The sequence below is a fragment of the Anolis carolinensis genome, chromosome 4 (genome assembly GCF_035594765.1).
Source record: "Anolis carolinensis isolate JA03-04 chromosome 4, rAnoCar3.1.pri, whole genome shotgun sequence".
NCBI classification, from domain to species: domain Eukaryota; kingdom Metazoa; phylum Chordata; class Lepidosauria; order Squamata; family Dactyloidae; genus Anolis; species Anolis carolinensis.
Window position 1 is genome coordinate 156,761,987 of NC_085844.1, and position 21,984 is coordinate 156,783,970.

The 21,984-nt window shown below is 40.1% G+C and overlaps 1 protein-coding gene across 1 annotated transcript in view; it reads left to right on the forward strand.

Annotated features, from left to right (window-relative positions):
• Positions 1-21,984, forward strand: part of LOC100552598 (uricase) — a 122,753-nt gene that overhangs the window by 3,595 nt on the left and 97,174 nt on the right. The window lies entirely within an intron of this gene.

Sequence of the window (21,984 nt, forward strand, 5' to 3'; positions counted from 1 at the left end):
TACAGTAATTACTACATAACATTACTGTGTATTAAACTGCTTTTTCTGTCAATTTCTTATAAAACATGATGTTTTGGTGCTTAATTTGTAAAATCATAATGTAATTTTATGTTTAATAGGCCTTTTTCTTAATCCCTCCTTATTATCCAAGATTTTTGCTTCTCCAAGGTTCTGCCAGCCCATTTATCTTGGATAAGTGAGACTCTACTGTAATATTATAATGTAATACAATATAATATTTATTTATTACAGTATTTCTACCCCCGCCCTTCTCACCCCAATAGGGGACTCAGGGCAGCTGATAATAATAATAAGACAATATAATAATATTGTATAATATAATATTAATTATATATTATATATTAAATGTAATATTACCAATAATATTACAGTATGGTGGTGTGGTATAGTACAATATAGTAATATATAATGCTAATATTGTGCTATTCTAATAATATAATATACTGTATGTACATACAACTTGTAAGCCACTCTGAGTCCCCTTCGGGGTGAGAGAGGGTGGGGTATAAATGTAGTAAGCAAACAAATAAATAATTGTTGGGGGGCGTTCGCACTACAAATAAGACATGTGCAGTGTAAAATTTCTTCATTTTTTCCCCCCAAATGATAATTCGGCCCCTCAACAATCTGAGGGACCATGAACCGGCCCTCCACTTAAAAAGTTTGAGGACCCCTGATCTGGATTATCCAATGCAGTCAGCCTTTTAGTAGTCAATGTTTTTGTAGTCAATGTTTTCAATACATTGTGATGTTTTGGTGCTAAATTCGTAAATACAGTAATTACTACATAGCATTACCGCGCATTGAACTACTTTTTCTGTCAAATTTGTTGTATAACATGATGTTTTGGTGCTTAATTTGTAAAATAATAACATAATTTGACATTTAATAGACTTTTCCTTAGTCCCTTCTTATTATCCAACCTATTCACTTATCCAACGTTCTGCCAGGGTGTTTATGTTGGATAAGTGAGACTCTACTGCATATTTATAATTTTATATTATCTGCTTAGAACTGGATTATATAAGGCTCCTTCTGCACAGCTGTATATAAAATGCACACTGAAGTGGATTATATGTCAGTGTGGACTCGAGATAATCCAGTTCAAAGCAGATAATATAAGATTGTAAATGGGTAATATAGCTGTGTGGAAGGGCCTTGAGTCTACACTGCCATATAATCCAGTTCAAATCAGATAATTTGTATTTTATAGGCAGTGTGGAAGAGGCCTGATTGAAGAGGCCCTGGGCACCATTAAATGGCTGAGTGGGTTGCTAGGAGACAAAGTGGGCGGAGCTGAGCCTTCTAACTGGCAGCAATGGGAAAACAGTTATTTCTCTCCCTCTAATTAGGACTTTATTTTTCTTGGGGTTTTTTTATGTAAGAACAGACCGGATGACTATGTCTTTTGTGGCCAAATTTGGTGTGATTTGGTCCAGTACTTTTGTTATTTAAGTTAAGGGAAAAACATATATATATATTTTGACCTTATTTGCCAAAGAGTGCTGGTGCCTCACCAAATTACCAGTCCCAGGCTCCAGTAGTATTGAGCCATTGCAGTTAAAGTGGGGCCAAACTGCATTAATTTGACACTGTAGAGCAGTGGCTCTCAACTTGTGTGTCCCCAGATGTTTTGGCCTTCAATTCCCAGAAATCCTAATAGCTGGTAAACTAGCTGGGCTTTCTGGGAGTTGCGGGCCAAACACCTGGGGACCCACAGGTTGAGAACCACTGGTGCAGAGGCATTCTACCTCATCATGAAATTAGACCAAAGGTATTGTAGCCTGAAATAATTTCCAGCATTTTAGGGTGAAATGAATTTGGAGTCAACACAACTTCAGCTGGTCTGATCTTGTCTCAGCTGTCCCTCAGCCATCTTGGTCAACATATGGTGACTCCATGTATTTTATAGGGTTCTCTTAGGCAAGGGATATCAGAGGTAGTTAAATCTATTGAGTTGTCTGGAAACATCTGTTCAAAGAGAACAATTTGGAAATTCAGCTATTTTACGTAATGCACGAACATGTCTCTTCCTTTAAGCAGAGGCTGGATGGACATCTGTTGGGAGGTGCTTTGAATGTGATTTCCTGCTTCTTGGCAGGGGATTTGACTGGATGGCCCATGAGGTCTCTTCCAACTTTGTGATTCTATTATTTCTGTGGGCTGCACTTCTTTAATGTTTGCCCCAAAATTCATTAAACAAAAACAATGTATAGGTATTATCAGCTATTTCCCTTTTATCCTTGAATAATTGTAAGGACCTGTATGCCCTGTATGTTGTTGAAGAAGAAAAGTTAGAGGGTTGTTACTTACTCACATCCTGCTTGTGGGCTTTCTGTGGACATCTTGGCTGACAAAAGCCACTGTGTAAACAGAATGCTGGTCTTGGTAGTCCTTTGCTTTGATCCAGCAATTTCTTGTTTTCTTAATGCCTTCTGGCAGAATAACAAAAGTTGGAGAACTTGAAAAACCTGAGCACAGATTTGGGCCAGATAGGGACATTGAAGCCCTCTTATTTTATTTGCTAAATAATATCTTGCTGTTTTCATCTTGAAATGGGGATTATTTTTTTAGCCAGGGGTTGCTGAACACACATTATGTTGTCTTTGTGAAGTTCATCACCCCAGAAATGATAAGTACTAAATGCTATGATAAGTATTTAATTAAAAATATGAAATAATGAGCTCCTTGAGGAAAGCACATTGCCTTGATTACATGTAAAGTGGTTTGTGTGACAAAGATTTCTAAGAAATAGACATGGTGAAACCATTACAATTTGACAGTAATAGCTTTCAAAACATCTATGATCGGGTCATGTCATTGGTATGACTGGTGGCAGTCACCAGTCAGTACCTGCATCCAAATCTGAGCTTTTCTCACTTTCTGTAATTCCCTGTTTTGTTATTGATTAGGAACAAAATGGATTAAAAATATATTTAGGATTGGGTTGTAAATCGACATTTCCCACTTTTCCTACTTAGAAGTAGATATCTGAACATTAAGCCTTCCTCTGTTATGTGCTTTCCCTTCATTCGCATTATCTTTAAAATCCTAATCCTGTTTAGTGGCATCCTATAAAGTTTTTTAGTCCTATCATTTTGAAATAAGTATGTCTAATTATGATTCAATGTAGTTTTCCTTTTCTCAGTTCCCCCCTCCATTTTATTTTTTAATCCATCACATATTTTGATAATGTCAGCATTGTTACACAGATAATAAAATTGTGTTCCAGTTGGCTCTCTGTGTTCATATATTTTCCATTGACAGATTCTACCATTCACAACTTGAAAATATCCCCCCAATCCAAACAGCAAACCTGGAATTTGTTATTTTATATAAGGGACATCATTTTATTATGCCATTATATATAATGGGACTCAGAAATCCCTGAACAGACTCAGAAGTGGAATTGGCAGATCAAAAGACAACCTGGCAAAATGGTACTACCTAGAAGAATCCTCCACCTTGTGTGACTGTGGAGCAGAACAAACAACTCAGCATCTGTATGCTTGCCCACAATTCCCAGACTTATGCACAGAGGAAGAACTGCTTAAAAGTACAGACAATGCAGTCACTGTTGTCCGTTTTTGGTATAAATCTGTTTAGCAGCTTGTGATTCCTTTTATCTTATCAGTTTTAAACTATTTATTATGCAATGCTTTTGACACTAAATAAATATAATGAGACTTGAGCATCTACAGATTTTGACATCCACAGGGCATCTTTTTAAACATTTGGCTGTTTTAGGTGGCTTTTAATATGTTTTTGTATCATGTTCCATTTCTGCTCTTGTTAATGTATTGTGATAGTTTAGTATACCACCTTGTGAGGTTAGGTGTCCAGTAGATTATTTCATTAATAATGTTAACAAATAAAGCATAAATAAATGTATCCTGCCAGCATTAATGCCTGAAGATTTGTAGAGGCAAACATGACCACTGAGAAGATCTCTGGTTGTATATAGGACAAGCCGCGTGTCATGGAGTGGTGTCAGTGTGTAATGACAAGCAATGACTTTCATTATTATGAAAACAAGTGTTGTCTAATGGGAGTAATTAGAGACTACAAGTCAAGGATCCTAGTTCTAAAGTTTCTGGTTCCAACTCTGTGGCTGTAGGCGAAGGGCCTCCTTCCAAACACCTCAGTGTGCTGCTCTCTAAAATGGGCATATTAACAGCTGTTCATCTTGTAAAGAGCATGAGATCATCAGATCAAAGGTACTTAATGAGCCCAAAGTATTCTTGTTACTACTGAAGCTGCCCTGCCTACACGTACTCACATATATGTTCCGCATAGTTTCCTTTCATAGCACTTAGAGGATGCTGTCTAGAAGAATTCAATTTATCACATGCCATTTAAGGGGAGTTTACTTGGATATGCAAAGTGACCACTGTTGTAACACTTCCTAGTATGTGCATACCATTGTGTAGTTATTGTGATATTCACATAAACCATCTTGCCTTCTCTGCAGATTTTTAGGAAATGTGTTGTAATCTCTTGGACTTGGGCCATCTTTGATGCATGACTGAAATGATTTACGTGGTGTCATTGGCTGTTTTCCATCACAGACATACATGAATAAACATATGAGAGATGGATGGCTCATCGTGATCCAAGGCATCTATTTTCGCCTTTTGCACAGCTCTAGCAAGAGTTGGCTTAAAGTCCCACTGCTGTTGTCTCTGAGACATCCTCTTTCACTGTCAGCACCCACTACTAATACTGTCCAGTTACTGATTGGCACATTTAGACAAAGGTGGCATTGTCTTTCTGTAGCAGTGGACCATGATTGTGTAGTGAGCCATTTCATGTCAATGGATCGCACATGATTTGACATGTTTTTCCGCTTTACCCGTATTTTTCTTCTTACAGCCTTTCAGCAGAACATAGTTTTGTCATAGCTTGGGTGAAGGATGAAAGAAAGGAGCAGTGGTGACACTGCGATACATGTTTGACCGAACTCAAGTACAAAATGGGAATACATCTGGCCAGCAGATTTTGGGCAACTAATCAGTGGGACTAAGGCTAGCCAAATCCTCATACTGACTAACCAGATTATTCCCTTGGATCAACAAGAAAATAGGAACCATAGCATACTCCTGCACACCCATTAATACATATCTATGTTTGTAATTCAGGCATTGGCTCTGTGGCCCTACTAATGTCAGAATATAGTCAGCATACCCAATTGTGAGTCCAACCATATATAGGGGCAGGGAGCAATTTTAAAGAATAAAGGTATGACTAAGTTCAACTCAATGAGTGGTGTCCTTATCATTTTTCAAATTGTTGCACCCCAGGACTGGAAACCCCTATGACCACAGCACCACACAAGAGTCCAGAGTATAAGCAAACAGTTTATTATAAAAACACATTAAAAGATAGGAAGAATTAGAAATAAGGCTAGAAGATGCATAATCCAGGAAAGGGTCAGCAATAGGTGATAACCAGGCAGTAATCTTAATGTCTCCTGCAAATTCCAAGGTAATATAGTCCAGGAATAACCAGAAAGTCACAAATATAGCATACGTCCACAAGCAAAGATATATGTAGTAAAACTTGAGAAAGAATACAAAACATGAACATAGAAAGCTTCCAGAATACTTGAATGCAAAACCAAGGCTTGACTTGAAACAAGAACCAGAGAACTCAGGCCTAGCTTCTCCCTTGAATGCTACGTTGTCTGAACTAACTCTTAGGAAAACAACTTGCTAATTAATAAGCAGCTATGAAGTTATTTTGTTTACCACGAATTCTCTCCTCAACTTTCTCACGTAGACGCTCTGACCAGAGCTGCCTATTTTCTGCTCTAATCTGTAAACGAAGGCTTTTGTTGACGTCCATAGCTCCAGGTGTTTTCCCCTGGGAGCCTTGTGTATCACCTAGTTCCTCGCCCGACTCCATATCTCACGTTGCAGTTTCTGGCTCTTCTGCCTGACTTTGGAGCCTTATACTTTCTGAGTCAGGTTTTCCCCAGAGAGAACCATCATTTATCTGACTTGAAGCTTCATCACTTTGTGCCCCAGGAAATCTCACAGGAAATCCCACAATTCTCTCTAAACCATCAGTGAACCCATCAACCTCAGGTTCAGGCTGTACTACAACACAAATCACAGATTCCATAGAAGCTGGTGAGGTTGGTGTACACAAGCTATTACGGCTATATAATTTACATTGGGCCACACACATGCCATAGCTGCATGAACATCCAGACTCTGAACCAAATGATACAGTACAGGAATGGGAGGGGAAATGTGGTTGTTAGATCTCTGGGTCTGGTCGCTATTCTCCAATTATGAGGGCAAGTGAGAGGAAACTCAGGATGAGAACCTTACCTTAAAAGTTTCACACACACACAAATATATACTCCTCATTTTTTAGAATTTGTGTATTTTATTTTAATTGTATTTTCTATATGGCTTTCAGTGATGCTTACTGTATCCTGTGTAATGCCATCATCAGGCACTTCTAACAAACACACTGGTGATATCAGCAGGGACTACTTCCTGTGACATCACAAGAGATCAATCTTATCACATTAACGTTGAAATTTGCATGAATCGTGAGAACCCATCACCCCACACCCCGCATCACTCAAGGTAACTTTGGCCCCATCTCGGGGGGCCGGGGGGGAGCATCTGCCAGCTGGCTTTCACCTACTGTTGCTGCATTGTCGTCGCATGCTTCTTCCTCTTTTTTGCCACGGAGCCCCACCAGTAGTAGATGTAAGTTGTGTAATGGGCTCCGTGGCAAAAGGGGAGAGGAACCAGCATACAATGGGCAAATTAGTTGCAGTCTTGGATTTTGATTCTGAAATCTCATGATCTGGGTTAGTCTTGACTTGGCAAACCAAAGGAAGAATTAAGTTGATTGGAGAAATTCCTTTTTTTAAATTTTGTGTTTGCAGTTTTCAATAATCTTTGCCAACATGGCCAGACTAAATACAACTTTTCTGAGTTTTGCGTGAGCCTTGAAAGTTTCTTCCTTTGCTTTCTGCTGGCCTTGCCTTTTTCATCACAAGCTCAGTAATCCTTTTAATGGAGATGCTAGTAACTGTGATAGCTTCAACCCATTGGTGCTGTCAACTTAGGACTGCAGGAATGAAGCTCACAAGGAGACAAACATAGCAGGACTGGCTTCCCACACTTTGCAGTAAGTCCAGACATAGACATTGCCATCTGAAAAGGCAGCCCTCATAAAAATCCTGTGAACCGAGAACTGAACATTATGTAACTGCAACACTTATTGAATTTGGAGCCTTCCTTATGCAGATGTGCTTAACCACTGAGCAATGCTTTCTAACCTATTGACAAGTACACCTTTATTTGTGACCAGGTCTCAATTTAAAAGCAAGCTATTAATCGCAAGGTGGTTTTTGGACCAGTCTCTGGGGAGCTGACTCACTGCCACCTCTGTGGCTTGGTTGCTGTAGAGGCCACCACTACCATTAGGCAAAGTAAAGCACCAGACTTGAGCAACTTTGATTTGGCATTTTCTGACTCACTTTAATTTATTAATGTATTTTTTGCTGCCAGGAAATGAGGGATTCATTTGTGGGATTTCCTGCCTCAGGCGTTGAGTACCATGACCTTTTGGGAGATGACTATTGACAGCTCTGGCTTACGCAACCTGGACCAGTCGTGGTGGCAACTAATTCTCTGGAAGTTCATATTTCCAATCATCCTTCTGCCTTTCCCCCCAGTCTAACCACATGATAATCTAACAAACATAGAAAGAGGACGTATGTGATTGACCACTGGTTTGTGTAATCCAGGCCTATCTTGACTGGCTAACAAATGCTCTTTAGGATTTCCGTCCCTATTGAGAGATAGCATGTGCTCTCCTAGGGAGTTGTATGGTTAGGGAAATGATCTCCTGAACCCTCCCAGCAATTTAGTTTATTTATTTATTGAAATCATTGTATAATTTTAAATGCTTATAGTCAAGGCAGTACTCTGATATAATTGCAAATGTGAGATATGTATGGAGACCACATTCATATTTATATACATTGTTATTATCATTAATTTATATAGTGCCCTGTACAGGTAAAAGAACAAAGCAGCTCTCTGCCCTCAGACTTATAATCTAATTAAGACATGACGCAAAAAGAAAAGATGATGGCAACGTGGGAGAGCCCAGTAGTAACTGCCCTTTCTCTCCCTCCACAGTGGCAGTTGGGGTGGAGGCAATGCCTTTCACCTGTCTCTGTCTGGGCCTTGTCATGATGGTGTTGTGCCTGCCTCTCCTCTCTTTCTCTCTGTAACCAGGGCAGTGGCAGTTGAGATGCAGAGAGGCTCATGTATCAGATGAGATGCAGAGAGGCTCATTGATAAATCTATATCTATATCTATATTCCTCTGTGAATATGTACACTTGAGAAATCAAGATTTAACATTTGGTCTGAAGCAGGGATGGTCAACATGTGGGCCTCCACTTGTTATTGGATTGTAGCTTTCATCTCTCAATGCTGGCTATGATGCTCAGGGTTTATGGCAGATGTAGTCCAATAACATCTAGAGGCCAAGCTTTGCACTGTTGCCATTGTTGTTGTCATGACCCACCACTCCCTATGGATCAAAGTGGGGAACAACAACAAATTAAATACATAATACGAGTTAAACAAGTATATAAAGCCAATACGGATTAAAAACGATTCATACATACTTTTAAACAAGTTGATTTAAAAACCATCTAGGTAGCCCGATTTGAAGAGACTGGTCTTTACTGCTGCTTTAAACTCAAAAAGTACATCTACCTGATAGATTGCTTCTGGCAGGCCATTCCAAAATCTAGGAGTGGCTGAAGAAAATGTCCTCTGGGAAACAGTTACTAGCCCCGTTTTGGTTGACTTGACATAAATGCCCCTTGAGGACCTCAGTATATGGGGCAAATTATACTGAAGAAGGTAGTCCTTTAGGTAATCTGCACCAAAACCAACACTTTGTGTCTCATTTAGACACTAATAGGCAGCCAGTGGAGTGATCTTAATATTGGTGTAATTTAAGACATTATCCCACAAGACTCCTAAAATGGGTTCTGCTTTCAGAAACCCATCTTGCTTGAGACTGGAGTATGCCTGCCTAGCCCCTTTTCTTATTGCAGCAGGCTGTATTGAAAGCACCCCCAATCCATTCATTCACTGTCTTTATAGTTTCCCCCCTTTTGTTTTTTTTTTTTCTATGAAGATCGAGAATCTTCAAAAGTTCAGATACTGAAGCTGCATATTTTTGTTCTTTCTGGTTTTCAAAGTACTGAAGCACTATCCACATGGACACTTACAATATTAATTAAAAATTAACGAATATTTTGCAATTAAAAACCTTTTCCCATTGTGTTTACAAGGGGGAGGTGTGGTTTTGACTCTGAAACCTTTTTTTACCAAAATAAAATCATGCACGAGTGGAAAATAGTTGCCTTGTAAGAAAGGGAAATATTTAATTAAGAGTGGAAATTCATATCAGCAACCTGGTGCAGTCAATGAGTAGTGCAGTTATATATATACATATACATATACATATATATATATATATTTTAAAGGAAGTGGTCAGGGAGAAAAAAAAAGAAACTTTGGGCTTACAGCAGTGGTTCTCAACCTGGGGTCCCCAGATGTTTTTGGCCTTCAACTCCTGAAAATCCTAACAGCTGGTAAACTGGCTGGGATTTCTGGGAGTTGAAGGCCAAAAACATATGGGGACTCCAGGTTGAAAATCACTGGCTTACATCCATACCTCTTCTCTATCTGCCTACCAGAAGTGGCAATGGCAGCAGATTGGGTGCCATTTTGATCTCAGAGCAAGTGACTTCAGAGGCAAGGTTCTGCCAGAAAGGTGCTTGATAGGGACATTGGTGGCCCCTACGAAAAACAAACATTTTTTTTCTTTTTTCTATGGTTAGGACCCCACTATACCACCTCACTGTTTTGGCTTGTAAGTATAATATCCAGTATATCATCAAATAGCTCAAAAATGACAATTCCTACCTCCCGTTAGTCTATTACATACAATACCATCCTGATTCCAGTGAACATATATAGTAAGATAGCTTTTTTTCTTGGATACTGCGGAGAGGGTAGAGTTTTTAAAAATCTTATTAAAGCCTTTTAAAAAGTGATTCCACTATTAAAACAGTTGTAAGTTTTGTGTTCCTACTGTACCGGAATAGAGGTAGTTGCATTTTCTTTTTGCTGGTGTAGACAATCTCTGCATAGAATACAATTGCAAATTATTTTTTTCAAACCCTTCATAAACTAAATAGAGTAGAGTCTCACTTATCCAACATTTGCTTATCCAACATTCTGGATTATCCAATGCATTTTTGTAATAAATGTTTTCAATACATCATGACATTTTGGTGCTAAATTTGTAAATACAGTAATTACTACATAGCATTACTGCATATTGAACTACTTTTTCTGTCAAATTTGTTTTGGTGCTTAATTTGTAAAATCATAACCTAATTTGATGTTTAATAGGCTTTTCCTTAATCCCTCCTTATTATCCAATATATTCGCTTATTCAACGTTCTGCCAGCCCGTTTATGTTGGATAAGTGAGATTCTACTGTAAATGACAATTTGCAACTCCAAATCTATCTTCAGGGAGAGGCTCCATCAGCTCATGCAACTTTCCAACAATCTAGCCTGTAGCTTTTTTCTCGTTTTAGAAGTGTGTTGATGTTAATCATTTTAAGTGTTCTATAGTAGTGAGTAGGTATAATCCAAATATAACCAGAGTGGGTAGCATGCTTGGAAACATAAGCCTTCAAGAAAAAGACAAACAGGCAGACAAATTAATCTGACATTCACTATTCTAATATGAAGTCAAGCAGAAAATAGAAAGGAAAGAAAACTAGAGTTACTCAGAATCACACCAATAAAGAAACTTTCCTACTTGTTACACTCCTTTTGAACTGTAGCTTCATATTCCCTTATTAAAACACAGACTGAACCCCACAAAAATGGTCACATCAGCCAAATTAAAGCAACATGAATAATAGTAAACATTGGATTAAGAGCTAAGAATCCTGGGTGAGATAAGATCTTTCACAAGGGTACATCACAGATAATGCATCAGTAAAAAGACACAGTGCATTAATTCAAACATAGCTCACTCTAAAGTTAATTGGAGCCTGTGGTGGTGCAGCAGATTAAGCTGCTGAGCTGCTTAACCTGCTGACTGGAAGGTCGGCAATTCGAATCCAGGGAGCGGGGTGAGCTCTCGCTGTTAGCTCTAGCTTCTGCCAACTTAGCAGTTCGAAAACATACAAGTGTGAGTAGATCAATAGGTACCACTCCAGCGGGAAGGTAACGGCGCTCCAAGCAGTCATGCTGACCACATGACTTCAGAGGTGTCTATGGACAATGTCGGCTCTTCGGCTTAGAAATGGAGATGAGCACCAACCCCCAGAGTCGGATACGACTAGACTTAATGTCAGGGGAAAACCTTTACCTAAAGATAATATTGACTCTTCCTTAACTGCGACAAGATGGCTCCTTGAGGAGACAACTACTTACATAGCAAATAGCACTTGTTCTACATTCTTTGTACATGCAATGCTCGGGATCAGCATCTGGTTATTTCCTAGACAAAAGAGAGATCTGAAATTTCATATTTAACAAAATTACTGTAGAATTTTTCATTTTATTAATTTAATGAAATTTCAGGGAATTTATAAGCAGATGAGAAAAGAGGTGACTACAAACCTTCTGTCCCATTCAGATATAACTTTTACAATTACCGTTTAGAACATAGTCCCTGCTTCAGATAATGTAATATAATAGTAAAGCAGGGAAAGCATAACAGAGTCATAAAAATGCATTCTTGCTATTTGACACCCCAGTTACTGGGACTGCCTTGCAGATATCTGAGTATGAAAACACTGTAAACATTGCAAAACTTTGCATCAATGTTTATTGCAAGGTAAAGATAAAGGTTATCCCTGGCATTAAGTGTAGTTGTGTCCGATTCTGGGGGTTGGTGCTCATCTCCATTCCTAGGCCGAACAGCCAGCATTGTCCATAGGCACCTTCAAGATCATGTGGCCGGCATGACTGCATGGAGCACCGTTACCTTCCTGCTGGAGCAGTACCTATTGATCTACTCACATTTGCATGTTTTCAAACTCCTAGATAGGCAGAAGCTGGGGCTAACAGTGGGAGCTCACTCCGCTCCCCGAATTCGATCCAGTAATATTTTAGTGAGCAAGTTCAGCAGCTCAGTGGTTTAACCTGCTGCACTACCAAGGGCTCCGTTTATTGCAAAGTTTATGGCAAAATATTCTTTTACAATTGGAAGTCTTGTTCTAAATGAGTCAGTGGAAGTAGCTAATTTGTTCTTACAATATCCTACAAATATCTTTTGACTTTTGATTATTTGGGATTTTGAAATATTTTTTGTAAGCGGAAGGATTTTTCATATTAGTAGGTGCGGCACCTAATCATATTTCAGGATTTAAATATTACTCATTACCCAGAAGAAAGTAGTGAAGTTATCAGTTATTGCACTATTTGCAAAAAATTATACCCTTGTTACTGAATTATGAATTGTTAGTTATAACATGTTAATGCTATGCTTTGCTAAGAAGGAAGAGCAAGGTCCTTTTAATTGTCCATAGACAACACCTAGATAATAGCCTGAGCTGGCACACAGTTCACCATGTCACAAGGTGCATCTATACTGACCACCTAGCACAAAAAAAAGCTAGCCGGTGTGATCTGTGGCCGCTCCGATATTGCTTCAGTTAATGAGTGATTGACACATGCCATGTCATAGATGCTGGTCAACATGACAAGAAAAATAGGAGGGTGTTAAGGTGGCCATCTGGCAGCACCAAACTGAGTTTAAATCCATTGGACAAAGGAGACTCCTCATCTCTGCAGCAGCCAGAAGAATGAGGGTCTAAAAACTATCCTAGTGTCAGTCTGGCATTGACCACACTGATTTCGCCACAAGATAAGAGGTCAGGTAGATCTGCCCACAGCCTTCCTCACCGTGATGAGAGCTATTATATTTACAGTGCAACTCTTGTACACTTTGGATGTGTGTGTATGTGTGTATTTTTCAGTGTGAGTAAGTGAAACAATGGATATTAAACCTGTGGATTGTAGAGTTGTACTGAATATTTAAATTAAAATACTCATTTCTAAATTTGCATTGTATATGTAGGTTAGAACATGCAGTTTCCATGTAAACCTGTGTCCTCATTTGTTCTTTGATGATGACCTGCTTTCTCTTTTGAGGCTAAGTGGCTACTCTAGGGTATGCCCAAGAGGAGTTTCCTCTGTGATGGCAACATTTCTTGGCCCGGTCAGAGCTTAGTTAGAAATGAAGGGTTGACTTCTTACTCATTTGTAATTGGCTCTGGGCTTACAAGTTGTTGAGGACAAGCCTTGGGGGGAAATCAGATTTCTTATTTAGTTCGGAGTTCTTTTAAGCCTAATAACACCCAGCTCCTTTTACTTCCACCAGGACAGAAGAGAGAGATCACCAACAAGAAGGGCAGCACTAGAAAATTAGAGCAAACTTTACTGGTAGATCAGGGAAATCCGATGCTTAAGAGTCCACATTATACACTTTTTTGTTCACTTTCTTGTGTTTGTGAGTTTTACACACTTTTCCTTATGGTATTTGCCTTTTGCCATAATATGTGTGTGTATGTATCAACAAGGAAGAGTAACAGCAGTAGAGAGCTGAACAGGAGTGAGCTCGGCTGTTAGGTTGCCATATCCCACGGCCAGGACCCCCTCAATCTTCAGGATGAGGGAGGAGGAACCTCTGGGTGAGAGTACTGCCTGGAAAGGTTTTAATACTGTACACTAAGGGTCCTCAAACTTTTTAAGTGGAAGGCCGGTTCACAGTCCCTCAGACTATTTGGGGGGGGGGGGGGCTATGATGAAGTAGTCAAAAATTAGGATTGTTGTTGTTGTTGTTGTTGTTGTGTGCCTTCAAGTTGTTTCAGAATTAGGTCAACTCTAAATCTAAAGTTTCAGACAGGGTCCAGGTAAATTACCTTGGAGGGTGGCATCCAGCCCATGGGCCTTAGTTTGGGGACACCTGCTGTACATAGTAGGTCCACCATACCTGTTTGGTTCCAGGACCCACTGTAGACATGAAAAAACATGGATGACCACACCATATGTTTCCTTGGTATTTTCTACTTTCATAGTTTGCTCCATAACTGTGATTGATGCTTAATATATCGTGTTTAATGATATTGCCAAGGGCTGGTAATTGTAACATCACTTGGAGTCATCCTTAGGAGTCACATTTTGTTGCTGAAATCTCAAGGCCTTTGATAGTCCTGACTTGGCAAGCCTATTTAGTTTTGCATGGCTAGATGATTTTTAAGTGTACAGGATTATTATTCCGAGCATCCTTCGCCCCGCCCCCTAAAATTCATTGCCTTTTGATTCCCAGATTTTCTCAACCTAGCTGCCACTTACTTCACCACTTGAGTAGACAAGGGGAGAAATGGTTAAGAACTAGAAAACTTAGCAGAAGATCATTAATAAGGTATTGCTGAAATAGAAATTGAGCTCACTAAGAGTCAATTACACTGTTATTTTTCTTCTATGAAGTTTTCCATTTCTGGGTGGCCTTTCAGGTGGCTTTAGTCTGGACTGACTGGTTCATCTGCACAACATATTGGGCACCACGGCATGCGTGTGCAATCTCAGCAAAGGTGAACTACCAATTAGTATGAGCCATGGGTTACATCCTCGTCTTATAAATAAATAAAATAACTGTAAATAATATTATGGGATGGAGTTCCATATGCATATGTTTGCATGCAGAACATGTAGCCTTCAGTGCACATGTAAGCCCTATACCACAAATGTGACTATTATCTCATGTATTGCCTTAGAATTTATACAGTTGTGTACATATGATCAGAGATTGGAAATGTGACTTCTGGAAATGTTCAGCTAAAATAGATTTTAGGATTGGTAGACTAAATCATCTTTTTTTTTCGAAACAGAGTCCCTTCCTCCTTCCATCCTTTCTTCCTTATCCCACTTTTCTCATGAATGGGATTCACTACTTTGGCGATCCCTCATTGTCCGAGTATGATTGTCTTCTAAGTGCATTGTTTGTTCTGGCGGTGGATACATAGGTGACTGTGGAGCCCTATTCTTGACCCGCATATTCTTCCACAGTGAGGACATCGGTTTCCAGGTGGAATGTGGTCCCGATCAGGGTTGGCTTGACATGCCTTCCTCTTGGTATGTTTCCCCCTTTTGTCCTCCATTTGTGCCTCTTCAAATTCCACAGTACTACTGGTCACAGCTGACCTCCAGCTAGAGCGCCCAAGGGCCAGTGCTTCCCAGTTCTCGGTGTCTATGCCACAGTTTTTAAGGTTAGCTTTAAGCTCATTTTTATAAAATGTTTTCCTGTCCACCAACATTTCGTTTTCCATTCTTGAGTTGGGAGTATAGTAACTGCTTTGGAAGATGGCAATCGGGCATTCGGACAACATGGCCAGTCCAGCGGAGTTGATGGGGTAGGAGCACCACTTCAATTCTAGTGGGTTTTGCTTCTTCCAGCATGCTGACATTTGTCTGCCTGTCTTCCTAAGAGATCTGCAGGATTTTCTGGTGGCAACAGTGATGGAATTGTTCCAGGAGTTGAATGTGCTTGAATAGCTTTTTTTTACCCTGGTTTAGAACTTGTAATTTTGGCTGAAGATTCAGTACTGACCAAATAGCAGAATTATGGCACAAAACTTGTTTTGTGTGGTGACTTCCCTCGCCTGATAAGAACATAACCAATGTCAGTATGGTTTAGCCAAGGAGCATCTTTAAACAGAATGAGATTGTCTTAGTTTGACATCAAAAGTTTACCAGACAAAATATGCCAAGAAAACCTGGTTTCTGATTTGAGGGATTTCTGTTTACACCTGAGTGAACTAAGGTCAGTGACCACCTAAAGACACCTTCTCATTGCAGGGAGTATTTCATTGTTCTTGATTTTCACCGTCTAGCCATGGGGGATCCCTCAGGCACTTCTCAAACTAAGATTGCACAGGTGACAAGGACTGGGGAAGGAACACTGTCAATTTTGCAATTTGCACAGCCACCTTCCCATAATGAATGCATTTTGAAATCCGCTTTGATAAGCAGGTGAAGGATGGGTCAGTTGCCATTTTTAAAAATAACCTGCTTGTGAACATCAAGAGGAAAAAAAGTGACAATTTTTGGGATGATGTTTCTGGATGAAATTGACTTTGGTTTAATCTTAAAACTTTTGCCATGTAGAAGATGGGTCTGCAGACACATTGAAATTTTCAGGAAGTGTAGTGGGAGCCATCACAAAATGGTTGTCATAACGTGATGCCGCCATTCACAACAAAGGCTGCTCTGGTGGCATGGCTGGTTAGAAAACACATATTTTCCAGAAGGCAAATTGGAAATGCTTAGAGATATTTAGTACTTTGCCTAAAAACCTTAATACAATGCAGAGGTAGGTTTAGTTTCAAATCACAAAACCTATAGTTTGGATTCACATGTTTCTGTCCCAAGAGAACAGTCATTGCACAGAAGGCAAAACCCCCAAACTTGTGAATGCAAAATTAGTACATTTTCCTAAATTATTAGGAATATCATATGTAAATTAATATTTTTAAATTAATTACTAAACCTGTTCCCTTTCCATTAACTCTCAATGCACTAATTTTCACTCTGCCAACTATCTTTTAGACTTTGACAGAAACCAGATGGAGAGCACAAAGGGCTCTGTTTGTGTTGTTGTTTATTTGTTCAGTTGCTTCTGATTCTTTGTGATCTCATGAACCAGCCCACGCCAGAGTTCTCTGTTGGCCGTGGCCACCCCCAGCTCCTTCAAGGTCAAGCCAGTCACTTCAAGGATACCATCCATCCATCTTGCCCTTGGTCTTCCTTTTTCCTTCCATTTTCCCCAGCATCATTGCCTTCTCCAAACTTTCCTGTCTTCTCATGATGTGGCCAAAGTACTTCATCTTTACCTTTAATATCTTTCCCTCCAGTGAGCAGTTGGGCATTATTTCTTGGTGTATGGACTGGTTGGATCTTTTTGCAGTCCAAGGCACTCTCAGAATTTTCCTGCAGCACCAAAGTTCAAAAGCATCTATCTTCCTTCTTCGCTCAGCCTTCCTTATGGTCCAGCTCTCGCATCCATAGGTTACTATGGAGAATGCCACTGCTTTAACTATGCGGACCTTCGTTGCCAGTGTGATGTCTCTACTCTTCGCTATTTTATCGAGGTTGGTGTTTCCTCTCCTCCCAAGAATTGTACAAGACATCAAACTTTTTTTTTGATAATTCAGACTACTGACTTTGTGGCCTATTTGTTCAGCCTCATTTTCTGACTTCCGCTATACTTTTTCCATGCTTCTATGAACCTAATGTTCCACCTGAACATTAGGAAGAACTTCCTAACTGTGAGATCTGTTTGGCACTGGAACCCTCTGCCCCGGGGTGTGGTTGAGGCTCCTTCTTTGGAAGCTTTTAAGCAGAGGCTGGATGGCCATCTGTCAGGAGTGCTTTGAATGAGATTTCCCTGCTTCTTGGCAGGGGGTTGGACTGGATGGCCCATGAGGTCTCTTCCAACTCTATGATTCTTTGATTCTATGATTCTAACCTAACAATCAAAAATAAAACCCAAGATCCTGTGCCCTCATGCAGTTTGTTTTTACCTAACATTCAATGTCTCCTTCCTTTTCTGGCTTTTCTATCTGCTTTCCTATCTTTAGCATGACAACTGAGGACCTCATCCCATGAGCAATGGAAAAGCAGGAAAAGTGGAGAGAAGCATCTTACTTCATTCCCTCCCATCAAGGTCCGTCTTCTAGAATGACCAGCCATCCCACATCCTTTCCCTGTCTTCCCCTGTTTTTAGCAGTTTTCTGGGCTCTGTTTCCATGTGCTTCAGAAACGGAGTCCCATTGAGTCCCACCGGAAGTGCCCTTACACCATGTGATTGCCTTCATGGAACTCTGTTTCCAAAGTGCATGGAAACAGAGCCCAGATTGCATGGAATAAGGTCCATCGTGCCCTATCAAGAAGGCAGTCCTCAACAAGATTTACAGCTGACTATAATTATAACACTATAAAATGAGATCACATTGATATAGGAAGAAGAAATAAGTTTCTCGTGAATCTTACAATGTCCCAAGCATATTCAGCAGCTAAGTTGTGAGGAAATTGTGAAATGTTGGAATGGCATGCATAATGATATGACGGAAATGTAAAATAGTTTTATTATTATCGTCAGATTAAATTAAACAGAGCACGGCATGACAGGGAACACGTAGTCTAGATTTTGAAATAGCTGTTAAGTTCATCCTCCACAAACAAATGACCTCCAGATGTTTGCTCAAAGGCAGTTATCAATAAAGCCCTGGCTCATTTCTCTCCACAACAGTAATGCTTTCCATGTGGAATTAACCTTGATCCCAGAGTGCTTGGCTGTATTTATTCCACCCTGTACCCTGTAATTTCTCTTTTCTTTTTCTTTGACCCCTTCTACATTCCATATAAAATCCAAATTATCTTCTTTGGACTGGATGATCTGGCAGGGTTGACTCAGACAATCCAGTTCAAAGCAGATGATGTGAATTATCATCTTTGATAATCTGGATTATATGGCAGTGTAGAAGGGCCCCTAGTTTCTCTAAATAGTACTATTATCTTTTCTATAAGGCTTCAGATCCCCACCAACGTGAGTGGGCAGAGGTTTGAGAAAGATTTTCCACTATGTAAGGGTTGGCAACCTGAAGAGTTGTAGGGTGTGGAAGGTAGAGCGTATTGTAGGGAGAAAGAAGCTATTGACTAACACAGATTCACAATGGAATATCTAAATAAAGCCTTGCTAAATGTTGCCAGTAGGCTGCAAGTTACAGGTCAACAAAAATTTCCCTCTGTTTCTTCCATTTCTCCCTTATACTCCTTTTACCCTTCTACCTTGCCAGAAAGTCCAGGTTACCACAGCAGAAAATCCACAATATCTGATTTGAACTAGGTTATCTGAGGGCCCTTCCACACAGCCATATAACCCAGAATATCTAGGCAAATAACCCATAATATCTACTTTGAACTGGATTATCTGAGTCCACACTGCCATATAATCCAGTTTAATTGGGTTGAGTTGCTGACCTGAAGGTTGCCGGTTCGAATGCAACCCGGGAAGAACGCGAATGAGCTTCCTCTGTCAGCACCACCTCTATGTGAGGACATGAGAGAAGTCTCCCACAAGGGTGGTAAAGATATCAAAACATCCAGGCGTCCCCTGGGCAACGTCCTTGCAGATGGCCAATTCTCTCACACCAGAAGTGACTTGAAGTTTCTCAAGTCACTCCTGACACACACAAAAAGAAGAATCCAGTTTAATGCAGATTTTATACAGCTGTGTGGAAGGGGCCTAAAATCACATTCAACTCTCTATCACACTCTCTAATTTATCTCAGGACAACCCACTTCCAAATTATTTTTCAATATCCAACACATTTTAGCACTATTGAAATTCTGGCTAGCCATCATTTTAGGATTTCATCACACCTACCTGCTATTCAGCAAGAGACATATTACCATAGATAATGGATACATACCTAATTGTGCAGCTTTGATACCACACCTCTCTTCAATAGTGCAATTGTGCCAATTTGCTATTTCATGGCCCTGCAATCATACTTCTTTTACACACCCTTATAACCCTGTCTTCCTTCAATATTGTAGTTCTTTTTTTAAACAATGTTTTTATATTTTGTACAATCTCAGCATTCAAAACAGCGAAAATGATACAATATATATGGTATGAGAGTATAGCTTGAATGTGTAAGATACAACTACTTTGCTGGGTATAGTAAATACCACCATTTTGTATCTATCCCAAAGATAATTGAGAATGATGGCATAGGGTTTTTTTTTCCATGTCAAGAGCGACTTGAGAAACTGCCAGTCATTTCTGGTGTGAGAGAATTGGCCACCTGCAAGGACGTTGCCCAGGGGACACCTAGATGTTTGATGTTTTACCATCCTTGTGGGAGGCTTCTCTCATGTCCACGCATGGGGAGCTGGAGCTGACAGAGGGAGCTCATCTGTGCTCTCACTGGATTCAAACCAGCAACCTTCAGGTCAGCAACCCAGCTTCAAGTCAGCAGTCCTGCCAGCACAAGGATTTAATCCATTGTGCCACCGTGTCATACTTGCATGTGTCTCTGTGTTAACATCATAGTGAATATATCATGTGTCTCTGTGTTAACATCATAGTTAGATCATGGGGAGGGTTAGACTTTTGGACTAATTTGGGTCACGCAATGCTACCTGCTCTCCCCCTGTTCCATCCTTGATATGGAGGGAGGAAATGAGGAAAATGGCAGTGATAGCAGAGCTGTCGGTTTGTGCCTACTAAAAGAGAAGGACCTCTCCACTGCCATCTTCCTTTCCTCTTTCTTCCATGGCATGGAAAGTGCACACATGAGTATATATGTGATTGTGAGAGAATGAGCGTAAGCATATTCATCCATGTGTTATATGTGTCATAGAATTACCTGGACAGTACTATCTTATAACCTGTCATAAAGGGTGCCACTGTGATTTTACAAAGGTGATGTTACAAGGGGCAACTACTGATGATGTCATTCAATATGGTACAATAACATTTGCAGTTAATATGCCATTCAAATTAAAAACATCATGTTTAACAAATGATATATCAAAGCAATGCTCTCCACCTGGGATTTATCCCCTTGTTCTGAAACATGGAGAAAAGAGGCCTGGCATTGAATCAGGCAACTCTAAAGCTGGATGAAGACTTACTCAGTCTCTGAGACTACAGGCTTCTTTGTAGATACACATGGACACCTTTTATTGTATAAGCCAAAGGCTATGAGGAAAAGTGAATACAAGTAAATGGACAAGAGACAATTGCATACAACATTGTGTGGACTCTAAGCATCAGGTTTCTCAAGCCTACCTAAAGTCAAATTTAGACCACAATTAAATGTGAGTCCATCTTGGCAAGCATTTACGCTAACAATCAAAATTCCCAATTGAAGAACACACTCGCCAGGGTCAAAGACAGAGACAGAGGATTTCATTACGTTCTGGTCAAGAATGGATGCAAGTTGGCTCTTGCTCTAAAGTACATGCATAACCATATTGTGAAACGTAACCATTTTATACAGTAAAGTTTCCATTTGTTAAGTTTGATTTTTCCCTCCCTTGTCCTCGATTGGCTGAGCTTTGGGAACCAGTTGGTGCCCCCTACGCTCCTGATTGGTCAGGAAGCAGGCTCAAGCCAGCTTGCTTCCAGTTTGGTGCCTTCTCCGATGATGTGGCTGGGGATCCCTCCTTGGAGGGCGGGGGAAGCCCTGGGATGGCCAATCAGCTGGCCAGGGTGTTCCCTGGGCAGTGGGAAGTCCCCAGGAAGTATAGTCCATATCTAGAGACTTAAGCTGTAGTTTTGAGACAATAGATGTCTGGGCATGGAGATGATAGAATTATGTAAATGCAGAATCCAGGATGCTGGGAACAATGGGTGATAATTCTTCTAAGTCAGTTCTCAGACAGGGCAAATAAAAGAATGATCCCAAGATGTCTATTGGGTTGCAAGGGTGATCACAGTCCCTTTGTTCAGTGTTCTATTGGGCTGATCACCAGGGTCCCACCTGAAGCAGTATAAGGTGGGAAATCATAAGCCCATCAGTTGAACTGTTTGTCCATGGCGTGAGGTAATTTTTGGGTTGTTGCCCCTGCCCTGGGTCAGGCAGAGGTTAAACAGTGGCTCTTGTTTCAGAAATAAAACATATTTGATACTGGAATCTTAGAAGCAGATTGGAAACAGATATATATAATAGCAAGGAATATGGTGTATCTGGACCAAGTTAGAAAGGATAGATTTAATTTTGAAAGACTGGATATTTAGTTGTCCTTGGAGAGACCTCTGGCTGGGGCTAGGTTCCATGGGGTATGCACTAGTTCAGATCAGCA